Below are 12766 nucleotides of genomic sequence, written 5' to 3' on the forward strand. Positions count from 1 at the left end.
GTTGTGCTTTTTCTTTGGCTTTTTGTGCGTTTTTTGTGCAACACATATTCCAGTGTGGGGGGAAATACGCCTTTAAAATGGAAAAAAAAAACATATACAGATACAGTAGATGCTCTAGCATGTATGACGGCAGGCAAGACCTAAGCTCAGCGAGCGTCAAAGGATTATTTTTTGTGAATTTTTGGGTTTTTTTCTTCTTTTTTTGGCCTTTTCTTGCTTTTCCAAGCACATTTTTAGGAAAAGTACACGTTAAAAGTTAAAGTTAAATCAAAGCACAAAACCTCAAGTCACCATCATGCATGAGACGGTCTGCTGTCACAGGATTGACTCGTCTTTTTTGCTTTTTCTTTGGCTTTTTGTGACTCTTCTTTTCTTGCAACGCTCGTATTGCAAATGGAAGTTGCAAGTGAAGCCGACGGGCTGAAAATTGAACTGTTTTTACCTTCCACTACTAACAGTGCTTGACTTCTTTTTGTGCTTGAATGTTAAAAACGCCGCAGTTTGACGCTGGAACAGATGATTTCTATTCACATGATTTCCTATGGGGGGGGGAAATGCGAACCGAGTGGTAACCCTCCCCCCTTTGACAATGTGTTCAAAGTCAGCTTCGTCTGACAGGCATTTCAAAATAAAGGTGCCATTATAACGGATGTACTGTATGTGCTTCCGTGTCTCGTGTCATCCCGACCTCATTGACATGTTGACCCCTCAAGTCCCACCACTGCCACCGCTCCCATTAGGGGAGGGGGTGTTCATCCAGCCAGGAAGCACCTCGATGACCTTCGCAGGCTTCAGTGTGTCGTCTTGCGGAGTTTTGTTTGCTTCCTCTTCCTTCCTCCCCCTCCCCCGCCTCTCCCTCCCTCCCTTTCCCGGGGGAGGGTCGCAGACAGACGGCGTTGCCAGATTCATTTTCGGATCAAAGCTGTTTGATTTGGTCAATTTTGCTCACGTTGGAGGCGTCCTCCATTACGGAGATAAATAGCCTCGGGCTAACTGTCAAGCTAAACTTGTAAGCTAATAAATTATTCCAATTTCATCCAGCACCATTTCTCCTGGGAGTCGGCCTCTAGGAAATACACTTTTTGATTAGGACGTTTCTGCCTGTGTGTGTGTGTGTGTGTGTGTGTGTGTGTGTGTGTGTGTGTGTGTGTGTGTGTGTGTGTGTGTGTGATGTCCGCCTGGACATCGGGATGTGTCGTTTTTGATTAGCGCCCATGCTGTCGGCGAGAGAGGGGGAGGGTGGGGCTGTCAGCCTGATGCATTATTCATGGCGGGCATGGATCTCGTCACCTCATGGAGGACTCACCTGATTGGGGGGGGCACTACACAATCCACCCTCACGCCAACCCCCTCCCTGACTGACACAAACACGCTGCATCTTCCTGGGCCTGAAAGGGGCTGATGGGCAGGGGAAAAAAAGCGTGTCGTCAGCACAAGCGACTGATTAGCACGGACGTGGGAATGGATTGTAGCCTTCCTTCCTTCCTTCTTTCCTTCCTTGCGACTCAATAAGATACTGTAAATAGGCGCGCGCGTGTCTACGAGCGCCGAGAGCACACACACCATTCATCAAGCCCCCAGAAGTGTCCGTCCATGATTACCTCTTCCAGGCTCCCTGAGAGCGCAGTGAGGAGGCGGAAGGAGGAAGGAGGCGCTAAATGAAACTTTTGAGGGGTCACTGCTTTTGTACTTTGGCTATTCATCTTCCTCCTCACCTTGCCGGCGAGGAAGAGCGGGGACCGCTGGGTAATTACCTCTCAGCGCCGAGCATCGCTTCATTATGTCCCGGAGCGGAGCAGAGCTTGCTTCCGCTAAAACGTTTAGGATTTTGAGGAGGGGGTGTCAAAATCTGTCCAACAAGAGACGCACATACGGAAAAATTGGGAGTGTTTTTCTTATTATAGCTGCCAAATCCAATCCAACGTAGGTGATTCAAATGATAAAAAAGCTTCAGTTTATCTTTGTGACAAAGTAGATTGTTATTATTATAGTATTATTCTTACCTTTGGGATTTTTTTTGGGGGGGGGGGGGGTCAAAATTTGTCTACACAGAAAAATCAGGGAGTTTTTTTGTTATTATATCTGCCATAACCAATCCAATGTAGGTGATTTACATTTTAAACAAGAAACGCACTCAGATGGCCAAGCACCATCGCCCCCCACGTAATTTCACGAGAATAAAAATAACATCATTTTAGTAGCATAAAGTTGAAATAATGTTTTGGCCATAATGGATGAAAAATAATATATAATATGAAAACCAAACAAAACAACAAATTAAGTTGTGATTTTTGAAAAATTAAGTTGTGGGAAAAGTTAGAAAGTTTTGAGAATCAAGTCAAAATATTTTATAAAATAAATAAAATTCAAATATAAAAATATAAATAAATAAATATAACATTTTAAAATATTTATTATAAATGAATATTTTACATTTATTTTATTATATGAAATAAATATAAAATACGGAATAAAGTCATAATTATGAGAAGAAAATTTACAGGAAGAAAGTTGAAATTGTTGGAAAAAAAAAAAAAAGCAGCAGAAATAAAACTAGAAAAGCACTCAGAGAGCGCGGACCTCCGCGAAGCGCCATAGTTTGCCCCATATTGTGATTTACAGCATAAATATTAGTCCTGCATGTATCTGATCTACATACGGTATTGAGATATCCTTGACCATGAAAACATAGCATTAGCAATTGGATCCATAATGATATCAATATTAGTTCAGTAGGTATTCACAAAAATGGCATTTTCCGTAATGGCGGTTTTCTTTTGGATCTCGCTGCCTAGATTTTGAAGATCCAACAAATCCACATTCCACAGTGTCTTGGCTATCCAGTATACTGTATAACTCTTTTGTTGCATGTTTAGAGCTTCCTATGATGAAAATTACAAAGGTCCCCTATTTTTTTTTCATCTTCTGGATCATAGTATCCGGAATGATTCCATTATCTGGATCAGTCTTTGATATTTTGTAGAAGCTGTTGGAAACCTGCCCTGTATTTTTTCCCCCAAGTGTTCTGACCATTTTTTGTGGCGTTATATGCACAAATGCCGAAAATGTTGAAGAAGCTCGCAACGTTCAAGAATCCTTGAAAAAAATCCTGCATCCAGACGGTGATCCGTATCAACCCCAAAATTGGATCAGTTCTTCCATATCCCATTTCCCACAATTCCTCAGCATTTCATCCAAATCCATTCAGACCTTTTCAAGTTATTCTGAACACAAACAAACGCTGGCAAAAACATAACCTCCCTGGCAGAGGAAAAAAGCTTCAGTTTAGTTTTGTGTCAGCAAAGCATATTGTTGTTCTTGTAGTTTTATTTTAAAATGATGTCCAAGGGCAGTAAGAAATGACTTGCAGGCTGCAGATGGCCCCCGGGCCGCACTTTGGACACCCCTGCTGTACACAGTTTTTAAGTTAGCATGACTGAAAAGATACATTTAAACACTTTCATGTATTTTGGTGGCATATTGTACAATTGAAATAAATTCATTATTGATGAGATATATCATAAGATATTACACTAATGGCAATACTAATTAGCGCCTGTATTTTGACTATTTATGACTTACATGTGTTTTGAAGTCATCCATCTCGGTGTTTACCCACAATGAACACCTGAAATAATCAACAGGTACAGTTGGTCGAATCCTAATTTGTTCCAGTCCTTCTTACCTGTAGGTGGGCACAAACTCCACTTCCATCTACATCTGACAGAGTAGAGTGTTAGTGTTTGCAGTAATGTTTCTTCCAGTGTAAGTGTACTGTACTGCATGTTGTGTATTAGTGTACTGTATCATTCCTCCTCAGATGCAGGCTTCTGTTCTTCTCCCCTCTGCCGACCCGTCCCACAGGCCAACAACGTAAGGAAACGGTCCACGGCCGTCGTGTTCCCGGTTCATGCTTGCCTTGCTTCCTGTCAGTGAACTTTCCGGAAGAGGAGCGGGACCGCAACAACAGTGTCCGTGCGAGGGAGGTGTCCTGTCCCTCACGTGTGTGCTCAGGTGAGAGGACGCGTGGCTGAGCAGGCTTTTTATTTTGACAAGGTCCGGGCTCTCCGGGTGCCGGTGGCCCTGACAAGATGAATGTTGTGATGATCCAAAGCGCCGCCCTGCTGCCTCTGGAGGAGCTAAGACACGCTTGTCTCACACCCTCAGGTCCGCTCGCTTACACACACACACTCTGTCACCATGAGAGCCCTCTAGAACCTTCCGCCAACTCCCTGCTAGTTTGTAAACACACAATGGCCACTTCATTAGGCACACCTGCTCCATGTAATAACCACCTGTTTGCAATAATAACGCCTAATAATGTTACTTGCTTCTTGTATTGTTTGTTCATGTGCATGATTGTTCAAAAATGACACATTTTACTCAGAACTTTGTAGAAGGAGGAGAAACGCTTCCAAAAAAATCCAGAAATTACATTTTGGCAATATGTGTATATTTTTCTACAATTTTCCATCATTTCTCATTGCGGTGACCCCCTGTTCTGATAAAACTGCTGCTAATGTTTACAACTTTCTTGCGTTGGGCTCATCTAAACCACGCCCCTGGATACGCCTCCATCCTGTGATTGGCCTACAGCTTAACTTTAAAAAAGTATACAAAATATAAAAAGCAAATGAGGCATAAGTAAATAAAGAAATATAAATAAATAAAAATGACTTAACTAAAACTATTTTAAAAAATAAATGCAAATAAAAATAATAATTAAAAACATAAAAAATAATATGAATAATAAATGACTTACGTGTAAAAATAAATAAATAAACTTAACTGACTTAAATAAAAGTGTAAAAAAACAAAATAAGAATTAAAATGACTTAAATAAAAACACAAAAATAAAAAATAAATGCCTTAAATACTGTAAATTTAAAAAATTATGAAAAAAAACTAAAAATTACTTCAATATGTAAAAGTGTCAAAAATAATACAAATAACCAAGAGGAAAAATCACTGAAAAAAAAATTAAAACAAATGACTTCAGTGTCAAAAAATCATTTAAAAAAAATCAATAGAAATGAAAATCAAAGGCAAACATAAACAAATCACTTTTTATAGAAAACAATAGCTGTAAAATAGAAATGATCTGTTCCGTGGTCAAACTGCGGGCATTCATTTAACTCTGCAGGCAATTTTTGAATATTCTTTGGCTAGAAAGGGGCTTCCACACAAAATTCCTACTGTCCCTGAAGTTCCGCAGCATTTCCGCTCACATGCTAGTCTTCCTGTAAGAGGCGGGGCCATACAGTAGGGCCCCACCTCCTCCTCAGTGGGGAGCAGCGAGTGCAGGAGCAGCCAGCTGGCTTGTAGGAGTAATAAAGAAGGAGAATCAATAGGGCATGCAATGGAGCCAAGGTGCTGCCATTCATCACGCCGCCTCCCTGACTCGCGTCATTCATCATGCTCAATGAGGCAGCAAATAGGAAAATGACTATTTGTATCAAACACATCTGCACTCATCCACCCAGGTATTTTATTCCCATTAACTCTGCCAGTAAAATACGCTTCTTGTTGTTTTTCCCCCACACCCCCACCACCTCCCCGCCTCTTTGTTCCATCTTTACGTTTTTACGACGCTTCCTCCGAACACCTCTGCCACGCCCACCGTCCCCGCCCTCCTTAACGACGTAGCCTGGTGGACGTCTTCATTCCCAAACTGGAGCAAAACAGACGCCACACCCGTTTTTCATAAATCCTCCCCCCGCTCCCGGCTCCATAAATTCCCGGGTAAAGATGGCTGGCGGCGGATGGGGATGCAAATGTGGCGCGCTATCATCATCATTACAGCGTAATGCCGCGTGAAACGGCGGCATCATTAGCGTCCATGGCGCCCTCGTGGTTGGCGTCCAAAGAGAGAGCTCGGTGACCCCGCCCCCTCCAGGCGTTACATTCCTGCTTGTTTGTTTTGATCATGGCAGACTTGCAATTGGCTGTCACATGACCATGAATGTGGAGCATCGTTATTAACAATACGTCTTAATACTTTTATTACAGCATAAAAATGTACGAATCGTGAACGTGTTAGTTAGCGATGTGCCGATCCATACTGAAATATTGATCCTTCCGATACCAGCTCTTCATGTTCTAAAATCAATATTCAAATCAGAATATGGATACTTTTGATACGTCAGTCATTTGAGGTCATGTTTGTCTGTTGAACCGACGACCCATCGTAAACGGAGTCCATCCATCTTCTATGTCGCGTATCCTTACTAGGGTTGCGGGCATATGCTGGAGCCTATCCCAGCTGACTTCAGGCAAGAGGGACTGGTCGTCAGCCAATCACAGGGCACATATTGACAAACAACCATCCACTAACCGATGATAACTGATAACTTTTTTATGTGTACTTTTTAAAAATGTAGATGTAAGTGTCGTGTGTGCACACGTGGAGGTAAGAAGGACTGGAACAAACGAGGATGTGACCAAGTGTACCTGTTGAAATATCATGACATCACTACTATCAGGAGAACCAGAGTATAGAGGGGGAGGAGCCACCTGCTGTGGCCCAGCAAGGTGCACTGTATTCGGGCACACGCTCCGAGCAGCCGCTGTGACGCCACCGAAGTCAGGAGAACCTTATTCTTGTAACGTTATATTATATTACTACACAATATTACCACTTCTTGTGCTATTTTTGTCTCATAGTTTTATCACTTTAATCTCGTAACTTCACGTTTTTCTTCCGGCTGTTTTGTTGTTACGTTACGACCTTATTCTTGCAACATTACAGTTTTTTGTCGTAATGGCCCATTTTTCTTGTAATGTTGCCACTTCTTGTAACCTTACTGTTTTTGTGTCATAATTTTACAACTTTAATACAACTTTTTAAGACTTTTTTTGTTGCAATGTCACAACCTTATATTTGTAACTTGTGTTTTTTTCTTGTAACATATCCCATTTTTTGTAATGTTACCACTTCTTGTGGCTTAACAATATTGTCTCGTAATTTTACGACTTTAATCTCGGAACTTCCCATTTTTCTCTTGACTTTTTTGCTGTAACATTACTACTTTATTCTTGTCGTGTTTATACCAATTTATACCAATATATCCCAATATCCCATTTTTCTTGTAACTTCAGAGTTTTGGTCTAATTATTTGATGACTTTAATCTCGTAACTTTACGTTTTTCTCTCAACATTTTTGTTGGAATATTTGGACTTTATTCTTGTTGCGTTACAATTTTTTTCGTGATATTATCAACATTTTCAGGGAATATTACCACCTCATGTGCAATTTTTGTGTCATAATTTTACTAATTTCAACTCGTAACTTTACGTTTTTCTCTCGACTTTTCTGTTGTAACGTCACAACCGTATTCTTGTAATGTTAGTTTTTTCTTGTAATATTATCCAAGTTACAACTTCTTGTAACTTTGCAATTTTTATCTCAGAATTTTCTGATTTTAATCTCGTAATTTTCTGTTTTTCTCTCAACTTTTTTGTTGTAACAACATGACTTTATCCTTGTCGTGTCCTTACGTGTTGTTTTGTTGGAACATTATCCAATTTTTCAGGTAATATTACCACTTTTTATACAATTTTTGTCTCATAATTTTACGACTTTAATCTTGTAACTGTACGTTTTTCTCTTAACATGAAAATTGCCATAATTGACAACTTATTTAACTTAGCTCGGTGATTTTCTTCTCGTAACCTGCAAACTTCTACAAGTACTACGACTTTAAAGTCGTTTATTTAAAGTTTCGTAATTTTACGACTTCATTCTTGCGACGTCACGACTTTTCTCCTAATGTGTGTGGAAAGAAAACGTAACTTTTTGTTTGCCTTTCAAGTTTGCGTGATGAATTAACTTTGTGGATGACTTCATTAATTGCTGGCAGAGGGGGAAAAGGGGGACAAAACAAATGGTCCATGTGTCCATTTTAGCGCTAAATCGCCTTCATTTGGCTTCAAAGCTGCGTCCACTTCCCAGTCGGCCCCTCTGCGGCAAACGGAGCTCTCCGGGCCATCAAATTCATGGCATTCTTCACAAACCAATGAACACAATTTTCCCCAGCAATCTCCTCATTATGTAAATATGCAAAATAGCACGTTGAGGGCCCGCTTGGGCCGTGATTGCTGAAACCATCTGATAATTGGCGCCGCTAATTGTGAATATTTGTGGCAGATAGGACAAATTCTCGCAGGACGTCGGTTTGCGCTTGTTTGGAATGTAATTTCACGTTTGTAATGCGGAGAACGGAGCGCTTGTTAGCGCTTTGATGAAGCAGATTACATTTGACTGGCGCCGGCATGGCGGATGGGAGCTAGCTTGTAAAAGGACGAGTGTTTTTGTGTTTTAGCGTAAAGATGAGTCATAACGCTCGCAGGTAAATAAAAAAATAACCCCTCCTCCTCCCTGGGAGGGAAGGTCATGTGTGGACATCCATTCTAGTCCTAATACCAGACACGGGCATTTATAACTGTCTCGCTGGTGACCCGTTAGCGGATTATGGATGTCCCCCTCGGGCGGTGATTTGTTTAATCCGTGGAAATGGTCCCGGCGCTGTGTAAACAAGCCAAGTGCGGAATGAAGGCGGCCGCCCGAGCGTGGCGGGGCGGCCTATTTGTCAGGGGCCCTTCATAAAACGCCGCCGGAGATGTGATAGCTTCATTTTACGCAGAGGGCAAAAGGCTCAAACACTCCAGCGTATTTAACCACCGGACCCCCTTTCGGAGGCGAGATAGGATAAGATGGACTCCACCTGCACTGGCGTGTGACCAATATGTGCTTTCTACATGCTCAAAAGTCAACCTTTAAATGGCTAGAAGATAGATTTCCTACTATTTAATACTCAACTGCAGAGAGCACCAGGTGAGGATTTAAAAAAATGAAATAAAACATACTATTAAAATCTTTCTTTTCATTTCACTTTTTCTGACCTCAAAAGCAATAGAAGTTTTTTTTAAACAATATAAATGCAAGAGTTGCTTTTCAGCCACCTTTTAGTAAATGCACGTGCATCTGAACTCATTTAAATCTCTTTGAAAAGCTAAATGATTTCACTATTCACTTCAAAAAGTCAATAATTGTATTCTATAAACCAATCTATTTCATTTCTTCATAATTCATAAATATTTAAAATTAGTATTTCCAACAAATAACTAACTCCTTAATAATTTTGATTGTAGCTTACAGCTACGTTATTATATATTATATATTTAAACTATTTGAATAAATGATATTATTATAATTAATTATTATTATTACATTAATTAGAATTTTTAATAAATTGAGATAGCATTTTTACAATTTATCTCATTTATTTTATTTTACTGTACTTTATTTTATATTATTTTACTGTACTTTTTTATTTTATTGTCCTGGACTTTATTTTGTTTTATTTTATTATATTATTTTATTTATATTATTTTATTTTATTTTATTATAATGTTATTTTATTATACTGTATTTTATTTTATTGTATTGTATCTGGACTTTATTGTGGTGTACTTTGTTTTATTTAATTTAATTTAATTTATTTGACTTACCTTTTACCAACCCAGAGACTTTGGAAGCACCTGAAGGGTGAATATAAGACGTTGGTGTTAGGTTATGAATAAATCATTGCTTTTGCTGATTATAGCTAATAAAAGCCTCAAATTCAGTACCTCATAAAATGACAAAAATTAGCCAAAACGTTGAAGATTGCGCTCTAATCAACAAATGAACTGCAACAAACATTTGCACCACATCCTCATTCATCTGCGTTTCTATGCCACGCAGCATGGTTGCCTAGCAATAATGTTTGACATGTTTGTGTTTTTAACTCACATGTTCTTTTTTTTAGCATATCATCAATCAGCGGAGTCATTGCTTTGTGGTTTCATAATGGATTTGTCCTCTCCTTTACTTTGCACTGCAGCATCAGTCCTTGTTACCATAGCAACCTCTGCACAAACAACCAATGATGGATGCGCCCATGCTGGGGAACGTGTGCAACTCAATTAACTCGGTGGAAAAACTGAACACCTCTGATATAAACCTCATTTTTCTTGGAATGTTACCATTTCTTGTAACTTCACAATGTTTCTCTCATAACGTCTCATAACCTTATGGCTTTTATGTTTTTCTCTCAATTTCGTTGTTGTAACATCACGAGGTTACAGTTTTTTGTCGTAATATTGTCCCATTTTTCTTGTAATATTACAACTTTTTGGAACCTTACAACTTTTGTCTCATAATTTTACGACTTTAGTCTTGTAACTTTATGTTTTTCTCTCAACTTTTTTGTTGCAATGTTACAACTTTACCCTTGCGGCACTACACTTTGTTTCTTGTAGTGTTATCCCATTTTCCAGGTCATGTTATACATCTTGTAACGTTAGTTTCTTTCTCGGAATAATATCCCATTTTTTGTTATGTTATCACTTCTTGTGACTTCAAAATTTTTGTCTCGTAATTTTCCGAGTTTGATCTCGTAACTTCCCATTTTTCTCTTGACTTTTCTGGGACTACTAACGGGACTACTTTATTCTTAGCGCAACCGTTTTTTTCTCGTCCCATTTTTCCTGTAATCTTACAACTTCTTGGAACGTTACGAGGTATGGTCTCATAATTTTACGACTTTAATCCCGTAACGTTACATTTTTCTCTCAACTTTTTTGTTGTAATGTTATGACTTTATTCTTGTTGCGTTACAATTTCTTTCTCTTAATAGTATCAAAATTTTCCGGTAAAATTACCACTTCATGTGAAATTTTTGTGTCATAATTTTACTAATTTCATCTCGTAACTTTCCGTTTTTCTCTCAACTTTTCTGTTTGGAATGCCATGACCTTATTCTTGTAACGTTACTTTTTTCCTTGTAATATTATCCCATTTTTTTCTTGTAACGTTACAACTTCTTGTGACTTTTGTATTGTAATTTTGCGACTGCTGTTGCAATGTTACAACGCCTTGTAACTTTACATTTTTTGTCATATAATTTTACGACTTTAATCTCATAACTTTACGTTTTTCTCTCAATTTATTTGTTGTAATGTTTTGACTTTATTCTTGTCGTGTTACAATTTTTTTCTCGTAATATTATCCCATTTTTCAGGTAATACTTCTATCCATCCATCCATCCATCCATCCATCCATCCATCCATCCATCCATCTATCTATCTATGTATTCATCTCTGTGTGGAGTTTGCACACCCCCCCACCCCCATCCCCACCCCCACCCCCCTCGCACCCCCTCCCTGGCTCAATCCATCCTCCTGCTAATTGGGCCAGGGCCTTCATACACACATTCCTCACTAATTTCACATTTTCTATTCAGGAGGTGGCTGAGGCGTGCATGTCTCGTGGAACACATCTCGCACCCTCCCTGCTCCACGTTCCCCTCCACCCCGGCTCTAAATTAGCTGTTTTCTTTGAAAATCAAACCTATTTGATTCGGCCTCGTTCTGCCGTGCGCTCCCTTCGAACCCCCGCAAACTCCCACCCGGGCGCTTGCTTGAACCCAAGCAAGGGACACCACACACACATATAGATATAGATCAGGGGGAGGCTTTAGAATATCCCAAAGTCATCCAGTTGGCTCTAATCATGACAATTAGTGGTGAATTATCACCGGACTCTGACAGACGTTCCTTGTAATTCTCTTTTATTTCCACCCTGCGCTAATCAGCGGCTCTCATTACAAACGCTGATTAAACTGCAAATTAGCCAGCAGCAGCAGCGGCAGCACCCCCTCCTCCATCCTCGCCCCTCTTCTTTACCGCTCAATATCAATTAAGTCCAGCAGGCCGCGTGCAGCCTCCAAATGCTTGATAGTGGCGCTTATTAGTCTGGAAAAGTGGGAAAACACCAATAATCAACGGCCACCAAGCCGTACGCAACCGTCCGTCACGCCAAGGTGCAAGCGGGGGTTAATTCCTGCTCAGGTAAAAGTTACTGGCTTTAATGGGACATTTCCCATCAGCACACATCATGGGGTGGCCAAACTTTTTTTTTCCAGTGAGGGCGCATACAGAAAAATTGAAGGATTAATAGTGTAATGTTTAATAATATATCTCATTAAACGGTTAACTTATGCATTAAATTAATTGTTAAAATAAATGATCACTATTCAATTCTTTAATAATGTATTCATTTCATTTTCACAATCTGCAGAGGGCCAGTAAAAAATGAGCTACAAGCCCAAAATGCCTCACGGGGCCGCACTTTGGACACCACTGTGTTGTTACGTTTTCTAAAATAATAACTACATGTAAAAGTAAACATTTCGGCTCAACTCGTTATCTCTTCTTCATGCCAATAAACGATAAATTGTGTTATTTCACAGAAAAAACGTTGTCACTTTAACCGTGGCTCATTTTTGCCAAGACTATAGCTGTAATAATGTTTTCATATATAATATGTGAAACAATGCAGCTTTCTTGTTACCATGCTAACCGTGTGTACATGTTTATAATGTTACAGAAACATTTTCCGACCATGCGCACACACAATTTATGCTTAATTCTTGGAGGATTTGTTTGCATTAAACAAGTAGAAACAGTACAGTACTCCAAATATTTCCCTCTAGAAACCTAGAGGGGGTCCATAAGCTACATGTCAATTTTTGTTAATTTATTTAATTTTTATTTAATATTATTTATTTCTGTTTATGTTCCTGTGATCATGCACTATAGGACGTGCATGGCAGTCTGTGAGTGAGTGAGTGAGTGAGTGAGTGAGTGAGTGAGTGAGTGAGTGAGTGAGTGAGTGAAATATAAATGACATGAGTGTTATATGTATAGTTCTGACTATAAAGG

The sequence above is a fragment of the Dunckerocampus dactyliophorus genome, chromosome 17, assembly GCF_027744805.1.
Source record: "Dunckerocampus dactyliophorus isolate RoL2022-P2 chromosome 17, RoL_Ddac_1.1, whole genome shotgun sequence".
Lineage (NCBI taxonomy): Eukaryota > Metazoa > Chordata > Actinopteri > Syngnathiformes > Syngnathidae > Dunckerocampus > Dunckerocampus dactyliophorus.